Source organism: Physeter macrocephalus, chromosome 8, assembly GCF_002837175.3.
Source record: "Physeter macrocephalus isolate SW-GA chromosome 8, ASM283717v5, whole genome shotgun sequence".
NCBI classification, from domain to species: domain Eukaryota; kingdom Metazoa; phylum Chordata; class Mammalia; order Artiodactyla; family Physeteridae; genus Physeter; species Physeter macrocephalus.
This window is the reverse complement of record NC_041221.1, coordinates 53,530,788-53,545,565: the sequence shown is the minus strand read 5'-3', so window position 1 is coordinate 53,545,565 and position 14,778 is coordinate 53,530,788. Positions and strand designations below refer to the sequence as shown.

The 14,778-nt window shown below is 36.7% G+C and overlaps 1 long non-coding RNA gene across 2 annotated transcripts in view; it reads right to left on the bottom strand.

Moving 5' to 3' along the window:
• LOC129392325 (uncharacterized) overlaps nucleotides 1-14,778 on the bottom strand; it is a 289,454-nt gene that overhangs the window by 13,272 nt on the left and 261,404 nt on the right. For both annotated transcript variants that reach the window (XR_008618049.1, XR_008618048.1), the window contains exon 3: nucleotides 11,412-11,455. This is a non-coding gene — a long non-coding RNA (uncharacterized lncRNA). The remainder of the gene's footprint in view (nucleotides 1-11,411; nucleotides 11,456-14,778) is intronic.

The following is a 14,778-nucleotide window of genomic DNA, read 5'->3' as shown; positions in this document are numbered from 1 at the left end:
AGCCTGCGCGTCCGGAGCCTGTGCTCCGCAACGGGAGAGGCCACAGCAGTGAGAGGCCCGCGTACCTAAAAAAAAAAAAAAAAAAAAGCAACAAGGATATATTGTACAACACAGGGAATATAGCCAATATTTTATAATAACTATAAATGGAATATAACCTTTAAAAATTGTGACTCACTATGTTGTACACCTGTAACTTATGTAATATTGTACATCAATAACTATACTTCAATAAAACTATACTTCAACAAAGATTAAAAAATTGCCTAAATTAATGAAAGCCTGCTGAAAAAAATTTAAAGAAGCTTGGTGACTACATTCTATTTCATGATTTTAACTAAATTGTGTTCTGTTACAAAAATCAAATATAGCGTTTAATGTATTTTTTCCTTTTTCCTTTAGGTAATGTTCTAAGAAAAGTTTCTAGAGAAAAACTTTAAATGTGATGGTAAATATAAAGAGCTACTTTCTAAGGTCAGAGATTTGATACTGTACAAAATGGTGACATCAGCAAAATCTGTCAGGAACACGCACATACCTTTTACTTATTCTTTTGAAGGTGGGAAGGAGGGGATCCTGTCTTTTGTCTCAGAACCTTGGACACAGTACCACCCCAGCCTCAACCTGGGCAGGGAAGATGCCCTAAACAAATTAGGATTGGGGATGCCACCTGCACATTTCACATATGAGGCAGCTAAGACACAAAAAGGACAAGGTATTTGCTCAGTTTCCAGAGAGACCAAGTGAGAAAATGGTACAAGTCTGCTGATTAATATTCAGTTCATGGGGCATGTTGCAATTCTAATACTAAAACTACTGTTATAGCCAAGAAGTCACAAAAATTATTCTTGACTATGAGTCAAGGAAGGTAATTGCCCTATTTTTTCATTAATATAATATGAAAACATAGTTATTAACTCTGTAAGGCCCTATTGAAGGGTGACACCTTTTGAGTTTAGCTTATATATGGTCTCCTCAAGCAAGCTTCCACACTGTCTCCTCTCAACCCAGCCCAGTTTAGGTTCCCCTCCCACGTGCTTTCATAGTTCCCTTTTTCTATCATGGTACTTTCCCTACTTTGATTGCCTTATGTCTTGCCTGTCTCCTCCAGTGAACTCTAAGCTCTTTGAATACAGACATCATACACATGCATCTCTATGCCCTAAATTATATTATTGCTTAGAATAAAATAGGTGCCCAGTCAATGCTTATTTTCTAAGTGAAGGAGTGAATGACCATTCATGGTTCCAAGACCCTATTTCTACTGTCTAACCAGAAGACCTTCTCACACCTTGCTCTCAAGGTAATCAAGATTTTAGCTAATATAGGTTACCATGCTTCTCCTTTTAAGGATATTTGAGTTTTCATTGGGGACACGTCAGAGTCTGTAACAAAATTCTGGTAATGGACTTTTGGTAATTGTAATAGACAATCAGGGATATATTTTTTTAAACAGAGAGACTCTCCATATCACATCATGTATGCAGCTCACATCATAAGGCTAGCCCAGCCTTGGTGTTATGTAGAGATGTACAGATATGTGTGTTTGCAGAGAGATCCAATGTGTCTGATGAATGCTAAGGTACATGAAACGATACTGCTGCAACTGAACTTGACGAGATTAAACTTACTTTTGGCTTGCTTTGCAATGTCTCTGGCAAGAGATGAAGTGAAAGAGAGAAGTGGTACAGTGGCTAGTTATAACCTTAGTAAAGCATGTGTCTCATGGTTTCCAAGACATCCACTTTTTGCTGTTTTGATTCTCACCTGGTAATGATTCCAAATGTATGACATTTGAAAAAGACATAAATCATTAGTTCCCAGTTAGAACAGCAATTGTAAACCAGGCAATGTGTTTGGCATTTTCCAAAATGCTTTATTGGAATGATCAAGGGGTTGAAAAGCTGGAGTTAGGTATAATGATCATTTTCTTTAAATGGGAGAGGGTCGTGATGAAAGTTTCTTTTTATCAGTAATTAGAGTTCTATAGCAGCAACATGTCCTAATTATGATATTTAGACCATTAGCAAATGAACAATGTTATTTAGATTCTGCTACGGAAAATCACCCCAGGCTATGTGGCGTCTTATGAAGTGATTGTGTATAAAGCTATTTGTGGTCTACATCTCACGCACTTACCTAACCCGTCTCACATACACACTCCATCTGGACTCATTTGTTAAGGGCACTTTAGTGTTCAACACAGAACTTGAAAAGTGGCATCACAATGGGCTTGGAGATGAAAACGAACATCTCTGTATCTTATTAAATTTTGCACGACATGGAAAAAATTATGGATGGTGAGATACAGTCAAACTCTGGTACCTAATGAGCAATAAACATTTATGAATTATCACAGTCCCCTCTGAATCATTCTTTCAGAAACATGGGCAATGAAATCAGAAGGATCTAGAATCAGAAATTATAAAATATCTAGTGATTACTTCAGAATAATTTGACCTAGCATAATTTTTATGCTAACTTACCAGACATATTCATGCATCATTCACATTCACAGTGTCAGACACCGTAACAGGCATTAAGGACAGGAAGACTCCTGCCCTATAGGTGCTTTGATCTAGATGAGTCTGAAATATATAACAAAAATTTCTACCCAGCGGATTATGAAGATTGATTGTTGGTACAGTTACCCAGAGTATTTTGCACTTTTTGAGAGTGAGAAAGAAATAATACTGATTTCATGTTCCCACAAACACAGCCAGGTGTTAAGCATTAAAGGAATTTCCTTGGTCTGACTTGGATTGTTAGTCCAGCAAGGTTTGCGGCAGGCTGCCAATCGAGTGTTGCCCAACCCAAGGGCAGCTCGGTCACTCTGGTCACAGAACAACAGTACTTCAGAGTTAAGAGCTCTTTTGTTCTGGGAAATTTTGCCAATTATTCAATCTAAGGTTTCATTTGCTTAATGACTTCCTCATTTTACCATCTAATGTGCTTCCTCATTCCTTTATCTTTTTGCTTTTTATTTCTTTTAGTTATTCTTTGGTCAAGCTATGGTTAATTTAATCTTTCCTCTTAAATAAATGCCTCTAACCCCTGAAGGCACAAGGTCAAAGGCCAAATGACTTTAACTGCCAATGTATGAAAACTCTCAAAGCTTGGTGAGGTGGGTGTCATTACTGGGGACACAGAAATGGAGGGGGGATGTCGATACTGTCAGTCATAGTAAAGTGTCAACTCTAAGCTGCAAACATTCAAAATGAAGTCCTTTTATTAGGGGTAGTAGAACTTTTAAAGGTCTTCCCTTTCTTGTTTATGTAGGCATTTCGTCCCATTAATTGGGTTGGAGGGATGGAAGAGTTTATAGGAACAAGTTCAATAAGCACAAATGGGAGTTAACCAACCCTGGGTAATGTGTGGCCATTTGGAGCTGTCAGAGAGAATGCGTTTTGTAGAAACTACTTGAACTCTTTTCTATAAAATGTTTAAGAGAATTTGTGCATAATATAGTAATACTTTAAAAGTCTTACTAAGCAGATTATTTCCTAATTTGCAGTAAGACATATAAAGCAATGGAAGAAATCTTAGAGACTTTAAACATATCAATATGTGCCCATTGCCCCTTTGTCAAATCTGTGATTTTCTTTTTGTCAAAATCAACACCAGATACATAAGAGTAATAATGTTATAAATGTTAGTTAAATGGGATAATTTTTACTTATATTCATCACAATTTTCTTTTAATTATTTGTGGGTTTTGTGTCCCATGAATTGTAACCTTATTTTGCCAGCCTTCTTTCTTTTAAGTTTTAATTTTAAGCCTCCATTTCATTTCGTTCCAATATTTTCCGGTTTTGTTATTGGAATTTATACTTTATGCTCTTTTTGTCACTTATTCAATTTTGTCTTTGTTTTGTTTTGGACATTTTTCTTTACTATTTTTTGCCAGAATTTGTTGCCTTTGCAAGTGAGCTTATAGTAATTTTCATTTTAAACCGCTTAAAATTTTCAGCAAAATTATTTCAGTTCTGTTTGAAAATTTATGCCTCATAAAATGATTTTACATAAATTAAAGATTGAAAAATGTGTGGCATTAGGATATTATATAACTTTCCATACAATGAATGTACAATAATTTTGAAAATCCTACTTCTTATCTCTAAGACAATTTTTTTTTTTTGCGGTACGCGGGCCTCTCACTGCTGTGGCCTCTCCCGTTGCGGAGCACAGGCTCCGGACGCGCAGGCTCAGCGGCCACGGCTCACGGGCCCAGCCGCTCCGCGGCATGTGGGATCTTCCCGGACCGGGGCACGAACCCGTGTCTCCTGCATCGGCAGACGGACTCCCAACCACTGCGCCACCAGGGAAGCCCTAAGACAGTTTTTAAAGTCAATATTTCACTAGTTGGGAAGTAATTTTCATTACTTTATGCCAGTAATTCTCATACTTTATATTACATCTGGTACATAGCACACATTCAATAAATAAAAATTACGTTCTGTTATCTGATATGCTTTGGGTCCTAGGAAATCATTTTACATAACAAGGGAGAACATTACATTTGGATAAAATTGTCAGGGAAATAAGGTGGCTCTTCTCCCCCCCTCTTGAGGGTCAATTATCTATCTTTTAGGCTAATAATGTTTCGGAGTATTTGGAGGAATCTATTGGTCCCTTCAATACAGCCAAATAAACATCTACCAGCAAGTGCAAGAAAGTCCTTTCAATCATTCTATTAGGTTAAACCACCTTAGATATTTAAGGATTAGTATTCATGGAAAATACCATGTATAATGTTTCTAAATATAGACTCAAAGAAATGTTATTAATGAATATTTCTAAGCATCACAGATTGGACCAGATTATCATTCATCTGATGCTTTCAGATGTCTTAACAATTGATCTGAAACAGCATATATTCCATTTGGTGGTAGCAGCCATCAGAATAGCCAAAATTACTACACAGGCATGCCAGGTCCAGTCTTTAGGTAACATATAAACATGATCATCATCAGCAAATATGGGCCAGATGTTCATCCCCTAGGAATCTATGGAAATGATTACTTATGTTATGGTATATAGTCAGTCCTGACATGAAAAAAACAAACTTAATTTAGCATAGAAGAAAGTACAAAATTTCAAATGATCCTACTGTACCTCTGGAAAAAAGAAACTATGAGATTTTCTTAAGTAGAGTTGATATTTTGGGATATTGATGCCTATCAAGTTGCTCAACAAGAGTAATCTTTCCATCTATTCCTAACTATGGTTCCCTTACTATATCTTCTGGTCTACTTCATTAGAATGGCTTAATTTAAAAGAGTGAGAACATTTTTTTAAACTTGGATATACTGGCTTTCTTAGTTACACTAACTCATCTACTAACTGTACTAAGAGAGACACGACTAGTTATTTCTTAACTAGTCTTCCTTGTTTAAAAAAATTACTACTTTTTTGTCCACATGACTATACTCTGTCACCTCAATTGGCTTCCAGACAAAACTTCATTAATAACCCTGTAGGACATGTTGTCATATTTTGGGCTATTTTTGTTTTCTTCTTGAGATGAAGGCTAGAGAATTGTCACTTTTTAAAATCCTGTTTCTGGACACAGCTGAATCTTTTATATTGAAGTAGAAATAAAAACTCAGTACTGTAGATTAGAATATGGCTGCCTAAGTAAAGGAATATGGAAACTTCTGCAGAGAGAAAGATTTTTAAACACGGTGCTTGAGTATCAGACTATACTGAATAATATGTGTTATAGTGAGGTATTTCATTGAGTCATGACTGTACTACTATAGTGTATTACTCTGCGGAATTATATTAGTTAAAAATTTATTGTAAGGGCATGCATTAGATAATTTCTCATACATCCCAATTCCATGTGTTAATCTTTCATTAGTATATTTGAAGCAAAAGTTTTCAATGATGTGGATGTGGATTGTTTATGCAAACCACAATAAAAAGAACTTTGAGACTCAGTTCCAGAGTTTATACTTTCAGAGTCATGCCACGATATGTTCGTCACAACCCAGCTGTGCTTAAAATGTATTTCTCCTTTACAGTCCATGTATGTAAAGGCATATCTGAAGATTGCTAAGCAGGATTGGCTAGGCATTGTAATTCCTTCTCTTCATTTGAAGGCATTTTGAAATTAGTTGACAAGTATCTATGAAGTGTGTAAGTCATGATAATGGTGGATATCAAAAATCGGTATGAACACACCCCTCATACAATATCAAACTCTATATCCTGTAGCTAATGAATCAAATGTTTTATTTTTCTTAAGCATTTTTAGTTTAAAATTAAATAAGAAGTTCTCCAGTGACAGGATAGTAATTGTCTTTCATATTCTAATGATACAATGTTTAAAAGAATTTTCAAACTAAACATTTTCTACTTAAAATTTGCTTTATAAATATTTGTCATTTTTAGCCTAATCAACTCGTTATTGATGCAAAGAGCATGTTGCCAAATTCTCCCTGGGCTTGTTCTATTTATGTATATCAGAGGCTCAGTTTCTATTCAACTGTAGCTAAAAATTAGCCACAAGTCTTAAGACCACTTAAGTTAGTCATAATTAGGTATTTTGGAGAAGGTTAATTGAAAGACTCAACATTAGCACTGGCATAAACTTGAATTTTTTCTTGTAATCCTTATTAGGATAATGGTATTAGATATACTTGTATTCCTCTTACGAGTTTATTTTGTGAATTTTATGTTCTTAATAAAAGAATAAAGTTCTACCACTCCCACTGCCTCCTTTAACTCTCATCTCAACTCTTGATGTCCCTAAGAAGTGTCATTTAACTTATTGTGCTTACATTTATTTTTCTGAGCACCCTGTATTAGATATTTCTTTTACAATCTCCCTTACTTTCTTTTTGTAGCATGTAGTAAACTAGAGGGCATGTAATATTGTACAAAACTACTATTTGAATTAAGATAGAGTTTTGACGTCTTAATGGGTTCTCATAAACCAGCGAATTTTCATATACATATATATGTATACACACTCATATATAAGATTTTCTGAGCGAGATAATTAACTGACCATAAAAGAGTGGGAAAAATATATATGTGTATATATATATATATGCATTTATGCACCTATTACAATGGCCAAAATTCAGAACACTGGCAAAACCAAATGCTGGCAAAAATTTGGAGCAACACAAACTCTCGTTCATTGCTGGTAGGAATGCAAAATAATACAGCCACTTTGGAACACAGTTTGGAGGTTTCTTACAAAACTAAACCTACTCTTACCCTATGATCCAGCAATCACACTCTTTGGTATTTACCCAAAGGAGCTGAAAACATGTCTACACAAAAAACCTGCACACAGATATTTACAGCAACTTTATTCATAATTGCCCAAACATGGAAGCAACCAAGAGGTCTTTCAGTGGGTGGTACATCCAGACAATGGAATGTTATTTAGTGCAAAAAAGAAATGAGCTATCAAGCCATGAAAAGATATGGATGAAATTTAGATGCATATTACTAAATAAAAGATGCCAATCTGAAAAGGCTACATACTCTGTGATTTCAACTATATTACATTCTGGAAAAGGCAAAACTATGGAGACAATAAAAAGATCAGTGGTTGGCAAGGGTGAGGAAAAAGAGAGAGATGAATAGGCAGAGCACGAAGGATTTTTAGGGCAGTGAAAATACTCCCTATGATATTAAATTAATGGGTATACGTTATTATACATTTGTCAAAATGCATAGAATGTACAACACCAAGAAATGAACCTGAAGGTAAACTATGGAGTTTGGATGATTATGATGTGTCCATGTACGTTCATCTTTAGTAAAAAATGGGGTTTTAAACTGCTTCAGGCTGCTTAGAATAAAAGCCTAAGTCTCCCGCCCTGCTGAAAATCCTCTGAGTTCTGCAGTGAACAGTAGAAATGTTCACAAACATTTTCTCTCTTCTCTTCTGAGCACACAGTAGAATGGCTCTGTCCCACTTGCTTTGAAGTATGTGCAGCCATATATGTATTTTGGCCAAAATAGTTTGACCAGAAGTGATGTGACAGGAGTTTTCAAGCCAATGTGCAATTTGCCATATTTTCTTCCCACTGCTTCAGTGACTTTGAAAACACATGTCAAAAATGACTCCATTGGTCCAATTCTTTGAGTAGATGTGGTGAACGAAGAAAGTCCTTGACCAACCCGCATTGGACATGTAGCATGAGAAAGTAACACATATTTTTCTCTATATAAGCAACTAAGCTTCTGGAGGTTATATATTTTTTGACAACAATATAACCTGCCATGACACATCCTAATACAATTATTGAATATATTTTTATTAACTTACATCTTGCTTAATTATATAGAGTTTGTATGTTTCTTACAACCTGACTTCTAATGAGTGACCTCAGACTAGGTAAAACTTTGGGGGACAAAGTGGATGCTGACATAAGAGAGTATGATGGCCCTGACGGGTGCAAGGCCTCTCAGGGGTGGGGAAGGGGAAGAGTTGCTTCTAATCACATGCATGGCTTAAAGAAAAGAAAGTGATTGACAAAAGTCTCAAAATCTTGATTTCAGTCCAAATACCAGGGTTTTTATACAAGCATAATAAAATATTATCTTTTGTCTAGAGTCCTCAGGGCTGCAACTGCCAAAACCAAACTTAAAATTTGATTGTTCAGGTTGCCAGATTATCATACTAATTGAATTCACTAGGTCTTTGACCTGGGGGAAAGCTGGGATTCTGAAAACTGGAATGGGAATTTATAGGAGGAAAACACTGGAATTGGGTCCTCCTCCTTGTAGTTAGGTCTTATTGGAGGGCACTGAGTTCCCTGACGGAAGGATCATACCAAGTAATCGTGACTCCTCACGTAGTCCCCAGACCTATAACCAGAATCAGAGTCAAGAATATTTGGGTAGGGAAATCACACACACACACACACACACACACACACACACACACACACACACACAACCTTGGCATAGAAAGTTTATAAGATACTGATAATCTGTATGATTTATATGGATATAGATGTGGAGAAAATGTGCAAGAATGGAAAATTCTAGATCTAAAAGTGAGAGGAATAACTTTAGAATGGGTTAAATCAATCAATATACACTCAGTTACCAAGCTGATTCTTGGTTCACTGTGCCAGCTTGAGCAGTGGAGTGTGGGTTGTTTTTTTTTTTCAGTTTGGTTATCTTTACACTGAACTCAAATTCTTTGGCATACTGTAGGCGAATGAATCTAAAGGCTCACGGATTAGCAAATGTTAAAGAAGGTTGAACACATTGAACGGCTCAACTGCTGCCTGACTATGCTCTCTGAAGGGCCCAGTAAACATTCACTACTCCAAGTTTTTGAGAAATATTCTAGGGAATGGAGTCCCCACATCTCTAAAAGGTACTGCAGGGGGTTGCACTCTGGAGAAAAATAATGCTTGTGCAAGATACTGCAGTCAAGGGCTCCCTGACTTCAGTGTGATACTGGATCCCAGGATGTCAGAAGGTAAGAAATGGTGCATCACTGTTAGACTAATCAGGTCATAGTGACTATAAACAGCAGCAATACAGGCAAAGGGATCAGAATGTGTGCTCCATAAGGCACTTTATGGTGGCATACTGATCATAGGGTCCTTGATATGAACACAGAACTGCATAAACCCTAGACCTCATGAGTAGAGGCCTTACTTAAGCCACCACAAGTTATAACATTTCCTCACCCGATTTTTAGAGCTGGGTCAGTACAAATATCTCATGACCCTTCAACCAAGGAAGGGATAGATAATTTTGTTTGGAATCTGTTATATCAGAAGTACATACTCTGACTCTACCTCTTAATGTCTTCCCAAAGGGAATTGTGTCTATTTATTAGAATAACTGCATCTTTGGAAAAGATAATTATCCATAACTTTCAGGAGTTCTTGGACACTTGGTTCAAGGTAGATCCTGGAATAAAGCCAGAATATCACTGTACCTGTCATAAAGGGGTTTATGGGAGTCAAGACCCAAGTCCATCTTACGTTAGGCTCAGTGAAGCCCCAAACCTAACCTACTGAAGATGAGGGTAGATATGATGATAGAAATTCTGCCCCATCTCCACAGGCAAAGTAATCAAGCATCATTCTTCAGGGGCAATCGTGTATGTCCCTTTTTGAGGTAGGGCTGACTTCTATCTATGCTGGGAACAGCAGAGGAGATCTGTGGCCAACCTCCGCCCGGACCGATATGTTCTGCAACATTATCTTGGAGTTTTTCCTGGCTGTGTGGCCTCTCTTTGGTCATCTTGGAAACTCTGTGAACTATTCAATTCTTTTAGCATAAATCATTTTCTGCCAAATATGTCCAGAGTTGGTTACTTTTGCTTATGACTTAGACTGATCACTTAATATGTTATTAAAATACTGAGAATACGCTGGAAAAAAAAGTTGGCTTATAATACCTACTAGTATGCACATTAGGTGGAAAAAGAACTCTAGAAAAACTAGGACTGTTGAAAACATTAATGGGCCAATAGATTTCAAACTATAAAGTTTAAGCCACTGTAAACTCAGGATTTCTCATAAAATTATGAACCATTAGTCTTATAAGGTGAAATCAATAATAGTAAATTGCTAATCTCCCTAAATAAAATCTGACCCCTTCTCCAGACACATAAAGCAGAGATTTAGCTTTTATTTAATAAATTTATTTTATTTTGATTTATTTTTGGCTGCGTTGGGTCTTTGTTGCTGCGCGCGGGGTTTCTCTAGTTGCGGAGAGCGAGTCTACTCTTCATTGTAGTGCGCGGGCTTCTCATTGCGGTGGCTTCTCTTGTTGCGGAGCACAGGCTCTAGGAGAGCCGGCTTCAGTAGTTGTGGCACACGGGCTTTAGTTGCTCCGCGGCATGTGGGTGTGGGATCTTCCCAGACTAGGCTTGAACCTCTGTCCCCTGCATTAGCAGGAGGATTCTTAACCACTGCGCCACCAGGGAAGCCCTGGCTTTTATTTTTTTATGTTTTTAAATCATGTGTCTTCCCTGCTTAGAAAGGTACAATGACTCCCTAATAAAAGATTTGCAGTTTATTACAAGTTTTAACACCTCATTGTTTTTTGTTTGGCTTCATAACATTTTCTGCACATATTTTCTAGAAGCACTCAATAAAAGTAATATTGTTTTCAAATTTTCCCTACACTTGCTAAAGCTTAAAAACAGAACTAGAAAAATAAAGCTGTGCTTCTATCAACTGGTCCTTCATCACTTAAGCAGTTAATTCTTAGTAAGTTAACTCAGATTAGACTTTAGCCAAGCAAACATGTTTAACATCACTTATGTACAGGTACATGTGTTTCTCTATTACCCCATTTACCCCATTACATACCATTGCACCCATATAAAATTCCTTTATTTTTCACTCTTTAAACTATGATCTTTGATTTTAAAACACTAATCACGCACTTTCTGGATAAACAGTACTTACCAGGAATGCATCTTTCCTTCAGGACTACTGTCATCATGGGACATCTGTGGTATAAGGAAAAAAAGGATTGAATTAATAATCAAGTTTTCTTGATTTTATTCATTATTCACTCATTCATTCATTCATCCAACCAACATCTGTTGAAGGCATTCTGCATACTAAGCACTTTCCCAGGTGCTAGAGGTGTACAGGTGAGTACCTGACTTCAAGGTGCTGATCCAATAGAATTATGAGTCCTACCTTTACCAGGTATTAATTGTGAAATCTTACAAAAGTCATTTTGTTTTTCTGAATCTCATTTTATTTTCCTATAAAAAAGGCAAGAGTAGGGTTTATGGGGTTATCACTGATCAGAGATGTGAATATAATTGGACATAGCAACATACTGAGGTGGGATTCAGAGTTGACTACATCTCCTCTGTTTGCATCTATTAACTTACATCAGGAATTCGTATAGTATATCAGTTAAAGAATGAGGATTTGACTACCTAGGCTTGAGTTTCAGCTTCTCCACTTATTATTTGAGTGAACATGGGCAAGTGTCTTAATCTCCCTGTGCATTCACTATCCCCTAAAGATAATGAAGATAGTAATATTTGTGACATTTAGTGAAATAGTCCCTGTAAATCACTGCACTCTGTGTCTAGTACTTTGTGTACACTCAATAATAAAGATGATGATGATGATGATGATACTAGATTTTTTTTTAAAGAGGGATGAGTATTTTTGATGGGTCAGTGGTTTAGGGAAAGATGGGGCACAAGGGTATAGGATGGAGGATCATAGATAAATATAATCCTCCTGTGTGTCCCTATCAAAAGGAGCAGCTGATGTTGAGGAATAGGAGCCAGATCAGAAGTAGAAGGACATAAAGACATGTCACACAGTGACCTTGGCTGACAGTCTGGATTGAGGGTGAGACATTTTTGGGGGAACTCCTCAAAATAGCTGGAGTATATATTTTCAATGGAATTAAAGCATTACATGAGCAGATGGGCACAAGATGAGAAACTTGTGGTTTGGGGAATTAACATGATCTAATATTAGTATGATTTAATTTGAACCACAGGTAAGGCCTGATATTATTTGGTTTATATAAAAAGGAACATTTATACAATAAAGTGTTAAATTTTTGTATGTTATAATTACTATATATGCTCATTTCTATATTTCTTTTAACACATTTTTAATCCTTTTTTATGTGCACTCTGAATTATTTTGTGAACCCATTAGCTAGTCTCCTTTTTGAGAGGAAGGAAAAATAAAAGAGTGTGTTTTAGGTCCTGCTAGAGTACTTAAAACTGCTCCCTTGACAATGATCAATACATATTAACTGATTTATTTCAGAAAATATTTAAGGCAATTTATAAATATACCTGTGGAACCACAAGATTAAAAAAATTAAGTGAAGAAGTTTAACGTGAAAAGGAAAACACAGGCAAGAAAATTAAATTAAAATTAGGATACAGGGCTTCCCTGGTGGCGCAGTGGTTGAGAGTCCGCCTGCCGATGCAGGGGACATGGGTTCGTGCCCCGGTCCGGGAAGATCCCACATGCCGCAGAGCGGCTGGGCCCGTGAGCCATGGCCACTGAGCCTGTGCGTCCCGAGCCTGTGCTCCGCAATGGGAGAGGCCGCAACAGTGAGAGGCCCACTTACTACAAAAAAAAAAAAAAAAAAAAAAAAAAAAAAAAAAAAATTAGGATACAGATTGTACCCCAAATTTCTTGTATATTTCCTAGGGTTATGTTATACATTTGATTGTATGCTTTATAGTAGCCAAGATAAAACTGCAATCTTGATCAGTTATATGCATCAACATCCACAAAATCAAAACTAATTTTCCTGAAGACATATAATTAATCCTTGTATTAAAACCTGAGGGAAACTTCTTCCATAAAAATGAGGCCATGCTGCATAGTGAGCATCAACCATATTGTAAATATGATGATGAGATTCTTAGAGATGTTTATTCTAAGTTTAAGCGTAGGCTGAGAGATAATAGGAAAGCCAAGATTAGTAAATTCTAGTCTTTGAGGGACCAAAAATGTTGCATGCGTCTCAACTCCCTGCAAGTCTGGCTTCATCCCAGGATAACATTTAGAATGTTTAGAACAATCAGGCAATCTTTAGGAGTGTCTTAGTTTACAATCAGGACTATTAAATTTTGTCAGAAAAAGTTTCAGGTTATAGTCCTCTACAATGCCCTAGAAAGTTGAGGTAATTGTCAAGTATACTCCAATAAAAGAACAACAGTAACATCAACAAAAATGTCATTGTTGTCTTAATTAAGTCTTTTTGATTAGGGTTGTATCAGGCAGAATGCTCCGAAGGCCCTACAATTACTGCCTACAGTCACTTTCAGTGTAATCTCTTCCACTTAAATGTGGGCAGGATATATGAATATGATGGATATCACTCCTGTGATTAGGTTATGTAACTTGGCAGGCAAAGGTGAAAATATTTGCAGATGTAATTAAGTCTGTAAACAGGTGATGTTAATATGATCAAAAGGAAGATAACTCTGGGTGAGTCTCAAGCAAGCTCTTTTTAAAGGACTCAGAGTACTATTTGGTAATGTATATATGTCCATGTCACTCTCTCACTTTGTCCCAGCTCACCCTTCCCCCTCCCCATGTCCTCAAGTCCATTCTCTAGCAGTTCTGTGTCTTTCTTCCCATCCTGCCCCTAGGTTCTTCATGACCATTTTTTTTTTTTTAGATTCCATATATATGTGTTGCATACGGTATTTGTTTTTCTCTTTCTGACTTACTTCACTCTGTATGATATGGGAACATATGTATATGTATAGCTGATTCACTTTGTTATAAAGCAGAAACTAACACACCGTTGTAAAGCAATTATACTCCAATAAAGATGTTTAAAAGAAAAAAGACTCAGAGTAACGGCTGCAGACCAAGAAACTGCTTTCCTTGGTCATGAAGAAGCAGTTTTCCCTTTTGTGAATCGTACATGAAGGTAGCCTGTAGGAGATGAGAGCAATCTCTGGCTAACAGCCAGAAAGAAAACAGGAACCTCAGTCCTACAACCACAAGAAGCTGAATTTTGTCAACCACTTGAATGAGCTTGGAAAGGCACTTCTTCCCTAGTCAAGACTCCAAGTGAGAACATAGCCCACCCATTGATTTCAGTTTTCTAAGACCTCTCAAGCAGAGAACACAGTTGGACTATGGTCATACTTTCATCTTACAGACCTCTGAGATGATAAATAGGTACAGTTTTGTGGTAATTTGTTACACAATAAACACAAATACAAGGGTATTTAAACCAAAATAATAACTAAACAGAAACTTCCCACCCTGTCCTATATGAGAAAAAAAAAAAGCTTATCTCCAAATTTATTTGGAT